This window comes from Hypanus sabinus, chromosome 11 (genome assembly GCF_030144855.1).
Source record: "Hypanus sabinus isolate sHypSab1 chromosome 11, sHypSab1.hap1, whole genome shotgun sequence".
In the NCBI taxonomy this organism is placed as follows: domain Eukaryota; kingdom Metazoa; phylum Chordata; class Chondrichthyes; order Myliobatiformes; family Dasyatidae; genus Hypanus; species Hypanus sabinus.
Genome location: NC_082716.1, coordinates 58,146,110 through 58,159,503, shown reverse-complemented (window position 1 = coordinate 58,159,503; position 13,394 = coordinate 58,146,110). Strand labels below are relative to the sequence as shown.

The 13,394-nt window shown below is 38.9% G+C and overlaps 1 protein-coding gene across 2 annotated transcripts in view; it reads right to left on the bottom strand.

Moving 5' to 3' along the window:
• Positions 1–4,460, bottom strand: part of jak1 (Janus kinase 1) — a 123,913-nt gene extending 119,453 nt beyond the window's left edge. Inside the window, exon 1 of one of the 2 annotated variants that reach the window (XM_059984389.1) lies at positions 4,212–4,460. The gene's annotated coding sequence lies outside the window, so the exon portion shown is untranslated. Of the gene's footprint in view, positions 1–4,092; positions 4,112–4,211 lie in introns of those variants that run through there. The other variant, XM_059984390.1, reaches the window with a different exon arrangement.
• Between the last annotated feature and the right edge of the window lie 8,934 nt (positions 4,461–13,394).

Here is a 13,394-nt window from a genome sequence, read left to right as displayed (position 1 = left end):
TTCCCCTCTGCCTTGAGGTTAATTGAACCCATTTCCAACACCTCTCTCCCCTTTCATGATCTCTCTGTACTCTTCTCTGGAGACCAACCATCCACAAACAACCTTCACTAGATTCAAGATTGTAAAATGTCAATTCCAGTTCACACATGTAAAGGAGTACAAAATAATTGTTACTCCTGATCCAATGCAGCACAAAAAAGCCAGAATAAGATAAAAGAACCTAATAATAAAAGAAACATGATAGTTTACACAGTGGTCCAAGAAAGCTTGGGTACCCTGTACAATTTTCTCTATTTCTGCACAAATATGACCTAAAATGTGATCAGATTTTCATGCAAGTCCTAAAACTAGATGAAGAGAACCCAATTACATAAATAACGCAAAAAACATTATAAGCAGCACAGATGTTATAATGATGTTTGTGTTATTTATTTAATTGGGCTCTTTATATTTATCTATTTATTTACTTATTGGAAAAATGTTTCAATGTTACACGTATTTGTTGGAAAAAGCACGTGAACTTTTGGGGTAATGCCGTCTACAAAAGCTACTTGGAGTTGTGTTCCAATCAACGAGATGGAATTGGAGGTGTGGGTTGTAGAGGTGCCCTGCCCTATAAAAAAGACACACAAAGTCAGGTTACTGACAGAGCCTGCTCTTCTCAAGAAAGATCTGTTTATGTGCATCATGCCTCAGTCAAAACAACTTTCAGAAGACCTCAGACGAAGAATTGTAGAGATGCATGAAGCTGGAAAATGCATTTCTGAAGACCTGTGTGTTCATTAGTCCACAGCAAGAGAAAATGTCTACAAATGGAGGAAACTGTTGCTACTCTCCCTAGGAATAGGCATCCTGCAAAAGATCACATGGAGAGCACAATATGCAGCGACGAAGGTGAAAAAGAACCTAAGGACAACAGCTAAAGACCTGCAGAAATCTCTAGAACTTGCTAAAGTCTCTGTTCATGTGACCACTATAAGAAAAACACTGAAATAGAATGATACTCATGGAAGGTCACCATGGAGGAAACCACTGCTCTCTAAAAAAAAATGGACATCTCAAGTTTGCAAAGGCCAGTTGGATGTTTTACAATGCTTCTGGGACAATGTTCTCTGGAAAGATGAGGCAGAAGTTTAACTTCTTGGCAGAAATGGACATTGCTATTTTAGGAGGAAAAAGGGAACTGCACACCAACAGCAAACCATCATCCCAACTGTGAAGCATGGTGGAAGGAGCATAATGGTTTGAGGCTGCTTTGCTGACTCAGGGTCTCAACAGTTTGCAATCATTAAGGATAGAATGAATATCAAGATATTTAATAGGAGAAGGTCAGGGTAGCAGTCCACCACCTGAAGCTTAATGAAAGTTGGATAATGCAACAAGACAAAGATCCAAAAGACACAAGTAAATCAACAAAAGAAAGGTTTAAAAAGAAGAACATTTCCTTTTGGAATGGCCAGGTCAAAATCCTGACCTTAATCCTATGTTGTGGTAGGACCTGAAGCAAGCAGTTCGTGCAAGGAAGCCCACCAACATCCCAGAGTTGAAGCAGTTTTGTAAGTAGGAATGGCCTAAAATTCCTCCAAGCTGATGTGCAGGATCCAGAAAGGTTTGGATGAAGTTTTCCCAACAAATGCATGTAATAGTGAATCATTTTTCTTAATAAATAAATGAACAAGCATAATGAATAATATTTTTTGTTATTTATTTAATTGGGTTCTCATTATCTAGTTTGACATGCGAAGGTCTGATCACCTTTCAGGTCATATTTATGCAAAAATAGAGAAAATTCAAAAGGATTCACAAACTAGCATCACTGTATTCATAGATTGATTGTATGTACATAAACATGCTAGGTACAGGAGCGCATATACAAAAGGTGACTTACAGGAATTAATAAAGTAGTGGAGGTGGCAGGTGTGGTTAGTGGGTCAGTGGATGGAGGTGTTGATCAGCCTCACTGCTTGGGGAAAGCAACTGTTTTTGAGTCTGGTGGTCCTGGCGTGGATGCTATGTAGCCTCCTCTCTAATGGGAATGGGACAAGTCGTCCAGGGGCAGGGTGGGTGGGATCCTTCATGATATTTCTGGTCTTTTTTCTGACTCCTTTCTGTACATTTGTCATTGATGGTGGGTAGAATGGTACCACTGATGTGTTGGGCAGTTTGACCACAGTGCAGTTTATGTACCATGCAGTGATACAGCATGTTAGAAAGCCACTCACTGGTTGACTTTGTATTATTAAAACAAACATTAAATAAAATAAAATTATTTCTCATGAACTGAATTTTTTTATTTGGTGAAGTGACAAAGGAAATTGATCAGGGCAGGCTTGTCCACAAAGTTTATATGGACTTCAGCCAGGTCTCCTGCAGGGTCTCTTCTAATCCCTCGCTGTGATTTTATATATATACACCTGGGCAAACCCTGGAGATACATCTACCATCCTAGTTTTTAAGACACCCAGCCTCCTCCTCTACTACAATGCAGAATACTTACATCCTAGTTTTGAAGTATTCATGTATTTCTCCATGGTAACAGCAGGGAAGATATTTTCAATAAGGACCTTACCCCCCCCCCCCACATACATAAAGATGTCCCATGAGGTCTTTGAGGGGCCCTTTTCTTCCACTTCATACTCTTTTCCCTTTATAAAATTTCTTTAGATTTTCCTTAATTTTCTTTGCCACATTTACTTTCAGATATTTGCGCTTACAGAAATATTTCTTTTCAATGTGAAAGCTCCCCTCAGCTCCGATAAGATTTCAGCTCTTATTTCTCTACAGAGGCATTTGCACGATTGTGTATCAGAACTAATTTTCCTTGTTTAAAAATTTCTCTGCAACGGTATTAAAAGTTTAATACAAAAGAACTGGTAACTGAAGCCCTTTTTATATGCAATACTAAGTAATTACTGTAATTACAAGGATAAGTTTAATAAAATATGATGAAACAGAATGTAAAGCATTGTTTAAATATAGTAATTGTTTTTATTTTTAAGTGATTTGCATTATTTCTGCTCTATGCCTACAATTGAGCTCCTCGATTTGGGTAATCTATTCTGAGTTTAATATATGGGGAAGCGCGACTGAGGATATGCTCCTGCGGAGAAATTAAAAAAATATATTTATCAGAGCTGAGGGGTGGAACTTCCGCATTGAAAAGAAACGGTTGCGTAAACGCAGTAACCAGAAAGCGTACGTGGGTTGAGGATAATCGCCGATTGAGCTCCATGCTAATTGGCACATTTCCCATTAACATTTGTTTTTGTGTGCGCATGGAGGAATGGGCGTCTGGGGAGAATTGATAATCAAATCAGTACATTTTTTTACTCTAAAAGAACTAGATTAGCATCGCGCCAGGCAAAAACTTGAATGGACTTGAAATATATTCCTTCCTGAAGTGTTTTCACTTTAAATTAATATCCCTGACTCAGAGAGAGCGGAGGCGCGATGCGTTTAACCAGATTAACTTTACGGGAAATCAGATGATCTATAGATATATATACATACATACACAGTGCTACACGTATTACAATAGGACGGTCATTTCTCGCCATTGCAATACTCACTACGAACAGCGAATTCTACCGTCAGGGTTTACCGACTGCAGAGGTTTTCAAGCCCCAGCATCAAAATACAGTTCATTCTAGGAACTTAACATCCCTACATTGTAATGTAGTATTACGTAGTTTTCACATTTTAAAATCTCAAGTGCACCGTCCTAGAAAGAATGATTATATAATCTCGTGATTCAGAAGCCCAAATATAACTTTCTATATAAGCTTTCAGTATGTGAACACTACGGACGATCTCTGAAACGATACGAAACTGCCCACTTAATTTCCCATACCTGCCACTATGTAAAATAGTGAAATTCTTAAGATTTTAAACTGTGGTCTGATGCGAAAATATGACCACCGCTTCTTCCTAACTTCACCTATATAAAGTGATTGATCCCCGTATCTTTGAGAAATTTAAATACTACTTTTAAAAGCGACTACCAAAAGTATTACTCAGCTCACCAACAAGCCGAGTTGGAAGCGTCTGTCACTGGATTAATTTATAACTGGCCTAGTAATTTACATTACATACCATGGAATATCGATTTCATACGCCGGGACTTCAGATCAATTAACAATGTTTCCACGTGCAAGGAGGCAGGCCAGCATTTGCCGAAGCGTGTTTATGAAGCAAGTTCACGGCTCACTTACCATGCACATCCACAAATCTTAAAATTGCAGATATCATTTCCTGCTGCTGATGCAAAACACGATGTGCAGAATCATCCACTTGAATGGATCTTTTTATTTTTGTCTATGCTAAGATCTACGCTCCTGAGAGTACAGACATTGCCAGAAGAATACATGTATTACGTGACTGACGCCTTCAATAAATATATTCCCAGAAACAGTGCTTGCTACTTTGCTACCAGCAGAAACATTCCAGGAATTTGACCGCTTCGCGGTTAACTCAAAAGGAGCTAATTCACTCATACTCAGGTTTGCTGCGTAGATTCCGTGGTCAAACTTGGTTATTAATGTCTGATCACACGATTGTACCTACAATTCATCAACAGCGAGGGACATTCCGCTGTTGGCTGTACGCTACCGGGTCCCTGAAACCCCTCTCCCCTCTGAGAGGGGAACTGCTTGAAATTACGAAGTTGGAATTCAGAGTAGTAACAACAAATGGTGAACACAAAGGTACATTTATTGCTTTAAACAGCGCAATTCCCAAAGCAAAATCGTAAGAGCGCAAGTTCCTGTGATCTCTCCCCCTCCCCCACCCCCACACAGAGAAATAAAAACAGCAGTTTTTGTTCGCCTGAAAAAATAGATTTTCCATTCTGCCGGAAACGATTCATCAACGTGGACAGTAGTTATTACAAGTGCGATATTATCGTAATGATTCGTATGATAGCCGTGAAGAAAAGTTTCGACTATTAACTGCTCGACTCGGTAATATTTAAATAATGGTTATAAATGAACGAGAGGGCGTGTGTGTGAATAATTAAGTAAGCGATGATCAAGATTTCAAAACGCAGCACAAACCGTATGATGCACCAGCCAGCGGTGACCCCTACAGCAGCCAATTCAAAGCAATAGAGACGCCAACTGCCTTCGCAAAACCCTCCCACATTCACTGACCAGTAAGCCACCACCCAAAATTTCCAGGTGCGAAAACTTTACACTAGGTCCAATTCAAGCTTTAGGAGTGGTCCACGTCCCCCTCATTCTGGTCAACCTTTTAAAATCACGGCTGCTATCACCCATTCTCCCATCATTTTACCAGTAAATCTCACCCCTTCATTAAATAACTATCTAACTTTATCTTCAAAATGGTCTAAAAATTCACTTTGCCACACATTGAGAGTCTCAAAGGATTATTGTGTTCAGGAAAAAAAATCACCTAATCTTTAGAGTAAATGGGCCATCCTTCATTTTTAAACTGTGCCCTCTATCTCTAGATTCTCCCACAAGAGGAAATATTCTCTCCACATCCAGCTCTCAAGTTTCTAAATTGTCAAATTGCCTTTCTTATGAACTCACCTATCATATCTAAATTTGCCTCATAGGCAAGCCACCCACTTTAGGGATCAATCTCTCTATATATGTATTTTCAAATGCCCAACAACAAATAATCTTTTCAGAGCTTGGTCCAACCAAGAGGTCAACTGCACTCCTTATGTCCATCTGAGGAGAGTACTTACAAACTCAAAGTAAATGGCAGAAGCACAACGCTCCTCAAACTATCTGCACCTCCTGCCCCAGCCCTTAAAGAGTGTGTAGAACTGAAATAACATGTCATCCTCAATCCCAAACACTTGGGAATCTAATACACCACACTAACTACAATACCTTGAATTCAAAGGAACTTAATCTGAAAATTTGTAGTCTTAATAAGTGAGAAGGTTAAATGAATGACACTTGGAAAAATTGCTACTCAGAAGAAAAAAATCTTTTAAGAGTTCAGTTTCACAAGTATTGACAGGTATCAAATTTCAAAACCCTGAACACAAAATTGCAAAAGCATATTATGGTCCATCAAATCATCTTGTTATTTGAACCAACATATTATTGAAATGTATCTGAGGATAACGTGCATGGTATAATATGCAAGAATAACATAAAATTATCCTTATGGCTGTTCCTCCAATTGAACTCAGAAATAAATGAACTTTTGTGTCTTGCAAGTCATACCCAATCCCATTCAGGCTTTCCCATTATTTCTTCAAAAAAAACATAAGATAACAGACTTGTATTACTTTGTACCTTTCATGAGCTTAGGAAATGCACCAACTAAATTCTCCAGCTCCTTATCAAGATTGTGTCATGTGATCTCTCCACACCCCGCCCCCCCCCCCACATCCACCTGCAAGAGCAAGTGGAATGTCAGTACAACAGTTCATGAAAAAGTCAATGCCAACCAAAACTTTTGATTTCGATATGAATTTGCAACTCTGACTGGGAAATACTGATGTCAAATTTGCAAAACGTGGGAACGTGACTGGAATTTACAAATTGTACAGAAATGTCAAAACTCGAATGCATTCAAAATTTAAATAAGACAGACAGGACTGGACATACAGTGGATTACTATAATGTGCATTCAATGGTATAATATTAGAGTATAATATTTATCTAGAAATACAACTTGCTAGGATTTATATGCATTTCAAATACAGTACAATCACATTATGTAAAGCAAGATAAAAAGATCCTGGTCTACACTATTAATCCATTAAATTTTCTGCCATGCTCTCCAAATTTGGCAAATGTGGCAGGTCTACCACAAGGTAGTGGCAAAGGCTTGCCACTGTGGCCTGAGTGGTGGCAGAAGGAATAGTATGGTAAACTTCCCTGTAAATATTATCAGAGTGTGAGGTCTAGGGTCGAGTTCTTATGTTTCAAAGCCCAATAAACTCAGTTAATAGTCAACCAAGAAGTGAAGTGAACCATGAAACAAATCTTAAAGTCAGGCAGTAATAAAGAAAAAAACAATTCCCTCAACTTTACATTGGCCCTTCAAAAAAAAACAGAGATATCCCAAAACTTTGTAAATTCAGCCAGAGCAGAGTGATTTTTCTTGTAATTCTGTTTTTGGGAGGGGTGATATTAGCAAGTATGAAGGTGATAGGACAGTATGAACAATGAAGTTGGGTGTTCATATGGCCTGGCCAATTTTTTAAAAAAAAAATCAATTTCAACAGCATCCTGTACCTTAAAGATTATTGTTCTCTTTCCACAGGGTCCTGCTTCTGTATTTCCAACATTTTCTGTTTTTATATTTAAATAAATGCTTTTAATCAAGAAGCAACAGGTCATTTTTTTCTTGTACATTTTACCATTAAAACATATTTGAGAAAGCAGGTATGGCTGGGTATGACTTGGGACAGTAAAGTTTTTGTTTTTGAATTTAGTGGTGGGGACATCCTGTGGACAAGTATGGAGAGCAGATTTGTGCAGATAAAGATGAACAAATACAACATGAAAGTTTGGGTACTGGGTGGTCAGGAATATTCATGGTTTGAAATGATTGCCTGATTGAAGTAGCAGAGGAAGAATTTCAATCTCATTGATCAACAAATTAATGAAACTTCGATGGAGAAAATAAGAGTAAATATTTTTAAGAGTTAAGTTTTATGTGTGAAATAATAAAAATACTCTCAAAAGCTGGACCTAAGACCAATAAAAAGTCATTCAGGGAGGCCTCAATTACTTGATCAGTTGTTACCTGCATTAAGTCTCTGCCTTTCGAACATGAAGGAATACAAACGAAGTCAAGTCAAGTCACTTTTTATGTCATTTCAACCATAACTGCTGGTACAGTACACAGTAAAAATAAAATGACGAGACGACATTTGTCAGGACCATGGTGCTACATGAAACTGTACAAAAACTACACTGAACCTCGTAAAAACAACACAGAAAAAAAAACACTAGACTACAGACCCACTCAGGACTGCATAAAGTGCACAAAATCAGTGCAGGCATTACAATAAATAAAAAACAAGACAATAGGCACAGTAGAGGGCAATAAGTTATTGTCAGTCCAGGCTCTGGGTATTGAGGAGTCTGGTGGCTTGGGGGAAGAAACTGTTATAGTCTGGTTGTGAAAGCCCGAATGCTTCGGTGCCTTTTCCCAGATGGCAGGAGGGAGAAGAATTTGTATGAGGGGTGCGTGGGGTCCTTCATAATGCTGCTGACTTTGTGGATGCAATGTGTAGTGTAAATGTCTGTAAATCCGCTGCAGGGTCTTGCGATCCGATATGGTGCAATTTCCAAACCAGGCAGTGATGCAGCTGCTCAGGATACTCTCAATACAACCCCTGTAGAATGTGATGAGGATAGGGGGTGGGAGATGGACTTTCCTCAGCCTTCGCAGAAAGTAGAGATGCTGCTGGGCTTTCTTTGCTATGGAGCTGGTGTTGAGGGACCAGGTGAGATTCTCCGCCAAGTGAACCCTAAGAAATCTGGTGCTCTTAACGATCTCTACCGAGGAGCCATCGATGTTCAGCAGAGGGTCGTTCCATGCCCTCCTGAAGTCAACAACCATCTCTTTTGTTCACATTCAGAGACAGGTTGTTGGCTCTGCACCAGTCCGTTAGCCGCTGCACCTCCTCTCTGTAAGCTGACTCATCGTACTTGCTGATGAGACCCACCACAGTCGTGTCATCGGTGAACTTGATGATATGGTTCGAGCTGTGTGTTGCAGCACAGTCGTGGGTCAGCAGAGTGAACAGCAGTGGACTGAGCACACAGCCCTGGGGGGGGGGGGGCATGCTCAGTGTGATGGTGTTGGAGATGCTGCTCCTGATCTGGACTGACTGAGGTCTCCCAGTCAGGAAGGTTTAACTAGGGAGCAGCTAAGTTGACAGAAAGTAATGGTTTTTAAATGGGTATTAGCATATCAAATGTGGAGGCAAGAATATCTTTGAGAAAATCTGTTACTGCAGAAATTCTGTGGTGAATGGAGGGTGAAGCTGACCTCTTGAGATCCTGAATTCCAGCGTTAGGCAAGTCAAAATCAAGCTTTTTCCAAGCATCAGTATAAAATATTGTTTGCAAAGATAAACAATAGACTATCACTAACCCAAACCATACTCTATCATTAAAAGCAGAAGCAAAATGAACAATATGCTCCATTGATTTTCATTTACAAACTTCTGAAGAGGTTCCCCAATTTCTTAAAGTAGTGTTGGCAGAAATTCTAGAGAAAGCTTAAAAATTGTTTAGCAACACCGTCAATATTTCTCATCTTACGCCATGGTTACTCAGACAACTCTGATAAGTCAGTTAGCAGAGTAAGTTCAAAGTTTCATCAGACATGGAGCAGCTGTGGGAGGGTCTTACATTCAAATATTGAACTCTTCTTCTGTACTAGCACTCAAAACCAATCAATGGTCAATATAATCCCATTACTCAACATCTACCAGGACAGACAGCCTAATGTGGAACTTCTCCCAAACATCTCAAATCTGAAGACAATTGGGGAAGCCTCAGAAATCACAAGTTCCAAATCAAGAGGAACTTAATTTTGTTTTAGAGTCAGTTTTGCTTTCTTTCCATGTTAAATCAAAAGGATGTGCTTGTTGTAAAAACCTGTACTCTTTAAATAGTTGGAAATTTTATTAGAAACTTCGTAACTGGATATTTCTCATCATGATGTCTATGAGAGTACAGCTGTGCCACACCTTCACACTTAGAAAAAATTATGATAGGATACATTTTCATCTTTCCCTTTATATTATTCCTTTGAACTGAATCTGAAACTAATGTGGTTTAGTGATCATTTTACTTCTAAAAAAAATTCTACTGCAGGCAAAAATGAAAAGGCTTTTTCAACTGTTTTAAAGGTTAAATACAGTTACTAATTCATTTATTCACTCCCAAAATGTTTTGAAAGAAATATTCACAATACATATTACTCAACAAGAAATCACTATTTTTAAATAATGAATCCAGTAATGGGATGTTGAAGCCTCTGCTTCCACTAAAATATTTTTTTTTAAAACTTCAGAAGTGTGATAATTTGCAATAATATCTTCAGCATGATAGTTTCACTGTCTTACTTCACTGGCTCAATGATATGTATAACAGAAAACCTTCAGCACATTGGAAGTTAATATATCTGAATTTTCCTTCTTCAAACATGCTCCGATTGAAAACTATTACCAACATTAGCTCCTCTTTGCAATGGCAAAGGAGCTTAACAAGTAATACAGTAAGGCAGTGGACTATTGCCAGATATGTCCACAAAAATCAACATAAATATGCTCAAGTACTTCAAAAAGGGCCTGAACAGAAGTCATGCACATTCTCCAATAATGAACACTGAATATGAATCAAATATCTTGCTGCTATTTTCCATTCCATCAGGAGCAAAAGGAGTGCAGGAAAATGGGAGGCAGCGGCAAATAGTTCAAAATTGCTGTGCTACTCAATGTGATCAATGTTGATCTACTGTATGTAAATCTTTCTTGTGCCAATTCCCTATTGCCAAGATTTCCACAAAAGCAGGTCTACCCGTTTTTAAACACCATGAAGATTTTTGCATCTGCTTGCCCATTAGTAATTTTAATGTGTAAAGAACTGAATTTTTTTAAAAAAAGAGCAAATAGTTTAGAGATGAGAACAGTCTGGCACAGAAACAGGCTCTTTGTGGCACAGTCTCCGTGGCAGCTATGATGTCAAGTTAAACAGCCTGCTCTTCATCCATATCCCACAATTCCTTGCCTCTTCATGTGGCTGTCTAAATTCCTCATAAACATTGTAGTCACATCCACTCCCATCAACATACTGGGGAACAAAGTTTAAAAATAGCTGCAAGCACTTTATTTTCCATGGGTATGAATAAAGGGCAACAAAGGAACCATGTACTACTTTTTCCATATTATCAGGAATGTATAGCACAGGAATAGGTCTTTTTAGACCACCTCATCAACGTTGACTCTATGCCAATCACATCTGGCTGCATTAGATCCATATCCTATCTTTCCCTTGCAAGTGCAAGTCCAACTACTTCTTAAACATTGTATTTGCCTCCATTACCTTGAAGCCTGTTCCAGATATTCACTACTCTCTACCTGTGGGGAAAAAGCTTGCCTCACAGATGAACGTTAATTTCTCCCATCTTGTACCCTGTATTTCTATATTCCTCTTGCTGGGACAAAATTCTAACTATCTACCTATCTAAGCCTAACATTTTATAAATCTTCAAGATCATTATCAGCCTCATATATTCCACTGAGAGTAAGCTCAGCCTATCCAATACTCCACATAACTAGAGCCCTCCATTCCAAGAAATATCCTGGTGCCTATTTTCTGCACAAACTCTAATACTATTACACCCTTCCCACATGGTGACAACCAGAACTGTACAAACTATTCTGTAATAGCTGCCTAACCATGCAAAACATTTAAATATGTCACATTTGCTTATGACCATTCAGCCCATTGAGCTTATGCCAGAGCACAACAATCCCAGTAATACTGTTATCCCACTTATTCTCCTGTAACCTCTTCTCAAATATCCACCAACAAAGCTAATTAACCTAACAACCAGCATGTTTTTGGGATGTGGGAAGGAACAGAGTATCGAAAGGCAAACTCACTTAGTCAAGTGTGAGAACATGTAAACTCCATACTTTGTCCCTTCACCTTCACTCTTGCTACCATTCATAGAATATAGAAATCTACAGCACATTACAGGCCCTTCGACCAATAAAGTTGTGCTGATCATGTAACCTATTCTAGAACCTGCCTAAATTTCCCTAGCGCATAGCCCTCTATTTTTCTAAGCTCTATGTCTCTAAGAGGCTCTTAAAAGACCCCATTGTATCTGCAAACTCCATTCATCTCCAACCTCCCTCTGATGCCAAAATTCCTTGAACACATTGCAACTCACCAATCCAGAGCTACGGGGATTTCACCGCAGTCAGCTCTGTGTCAGTTTCGTTGACTGACAGTGCACCTGTGAGCTCCATAGGATGTCTCTGCATTGTTGAAAGGTCAATGAAATTATTTTATTTTAGTTGTTTCTTGTCCTCTTTTTAAAGCTGTCCGTAACAATCCTGGTTATCCACTGAGCTTGGATTGAGTTGGGCGGTCACAAATCTGTGGCAGCTACTCTACCGGTTGCAACACTGCTACTGCCTTGAACAACATTGACATTTCCAAGTTGGGCATGCCAATTTCCACGCACAATTTCAACCAGACATTTCATATGTAAGAATGAAATCAGAACAAAAACTTAAAGTGAAACTAATGGAATTAATCGGTTTGTGGACAAGTTTGCGGACAATACTAAAATAGTTGGAGGGGTAGGTAATGTTGAGTCTGCAGAAGTGCTTGGACAGGTTGGGAAAGTGGGCAAAGAAGTGGCAGATGGAATACAGTGCAGGGAAGTGAATGGTTAAGTACATTCGTAGAAGGAATAAACTGGGAGCAACTTCAGATATCAGATAACTTGAGAGTCCTCTTGCAAAATTCCCTAAAGGTTAACTTGCAGATTGAGTCAGTCGTAAGTATGGTAATGTTAGCATTCATTTCAAAAGGACTAGAATATAAAAGCAAGGGTGTAATGACTAGACTTCAGAAGGCACTGGTCAAACTACACTTGGAGTATTAAGAGCAGTTTTGTGCCCCTTATATAGGAAATGATTTGTTAGCTTTGGAGAGGGTCCAGTGGAGAGTCACAAAAACCAGCCTGCAAAATAATAGTTAATGCACAAGAAGTGCTGGATTTAGAAGAATGACAGAGCATCTCATTGAAACCTACTTCAAATTGAAAGGCCTAGATAAAGTGGACATGAACCCTCTGGTGGACCCCAGGGTGGGGGGGTGTCTAGGGCGCAGCCTCAGAATACAAGGATACCCTTTTAGAACAAAGATGAGAAGGAATTTATTTAGCCAGAGAGTGGTGAATCTGTGGTATTCATTGCCACAGGCAACTGTAGAGGCCAAGTCATTGGGTAAGGTGGTTAATAGGTTCTTGATTAGACTGAGCAGCAAATGTTACGGGGAAAAGGCAGGAGAATGGAGCTGAGAGGGATTAAAAAAATCAGCCATCAGCAGGCTCGATGCTTCTATGTTTTATGGAAATTTATCCTTTTGTCAATACTGAATTTAAAAAAAACATACCAGTAAAATTCGAGACAATTTCAAGCTGTTAAAATGCTCCCTTTAGCAGAATACCCCCACATCTAAAATTATAAGTGAAATAAATGCATAATACAAATTGTAATAGGTCAAAATATTTTGTAAAGTTCCCCAAAACACAAGAACTTCTGTAATAGAGCTGCATACATTGTGTAATGATAGAGATCTGCTCTTTACTTTGATTTTTAATCACGTTCACATTTGTCACAAAATCAGTTTTTGAATATTTTACCA